Consider the following 1233-nt stretch of genomic DNA (forward strand, 5'->3'; position numbering starts at 1 on the left):
ATACCACATGGATTTCACTCTAAGCATTAATGAGCATGGAATTTATTTCATAGCCACTTCATTTACTCCATGCTCATATGCAACATCTTCACAATCCATTGGTCTCTCCAACATCACCACATGCGAGATTTCCAACCCCCTCTTCCTTTCTATTCATAAAAACTTTAAAAGGGCGGTTGTCGATGCATATGTCTATATTAAATATTGCAGATCTCGTTGAGTTGATCTTGATATAGGTCAGCGTTGGAGGGGAAACCACTTCGCCGACATAAATTGATGGTTTCCCAAGGACAAGCTTAGTGTCCTAAAACAAGCACTGATCGGATCATAACATGAGATTTTAATTATTTGCAACATTACCCTGTGTATTGAGCATATAAGGATAATTGTAAAAATATTCCTTCGGGTATTCTTGTCACTAACCTTTCCAGGATTGGAGCAAGAAGATCGGATGAATGACAAACACAAGGTATGTCCAACCAACTATCATACAACATTGAATTAAATTCATCCAAACTTGAATTTTGCAAAATTCAAGCTTGGGGGAGTACTTACATAAAAACATCCTTTGCCATGTTGCTATGTTGGTTGTCTCTACCTTTGAGACATGCTCAATTTGTTAAATAGTAATCACACTACTTCATCTCCACTTGAGTAGATCTCTATAAAAGCCATCACGCTACCTTTGTTTATCCTAGTAAGTGTTAGTTTGGAAGTACTGTACATACTTCTATTGGTTTTTAAATTAAGCATGGTGCTTAGGTTAAACAGCCTTCCTTAATCTAATTAGACATGGAGTCTAGTTTGGTTATTGAACTAAAAACTGCTTGTGTAGACATTGGTATATTTTGTTGGACTAACCCCTGCAGGAAAACTTTCAATATCAACCTGGGAAGTCCTGAGATAAACTCACATTGGAGACAAAGAGAGACACACATGAAGTTTAACAATTTACACAAGGAAGGCATAGCTCACAAGAGATGATCCATGGAGGGTGCCACAAACACGATGCCTAACCGCTAAGAAAGGAAAGCTTGCACAAGGAGATATTGTACCATCACTCTTCAAGTAAGATAACATCTTAAGGTACTTGACTATCACTTTTATAAGCTTCTCCTTGGTTCTGGCGTTCACATGAATAAAAGAGACAAACATGTATGATTTACAACTCTAGATTAACCAACCCAATCGATTCAATATGTTTAGTCCTTCCACCTTTGTGATCTCATACTC

This window comes from Sorghum bicolor, chromosome 6 (genome assembly GCF_000003195.3).
Source record: "Sorghum bicolor cultivar BTx623 chromosome 6, Sorghum_bicolor_NCBIv3, whole genome shotgun sequence".
NCBI lineage: Eukaryota > Viridiplantae > Streptophyta > Magnoliopsida > Poales > Poaceae > Sorghum > Sorghum bicolor.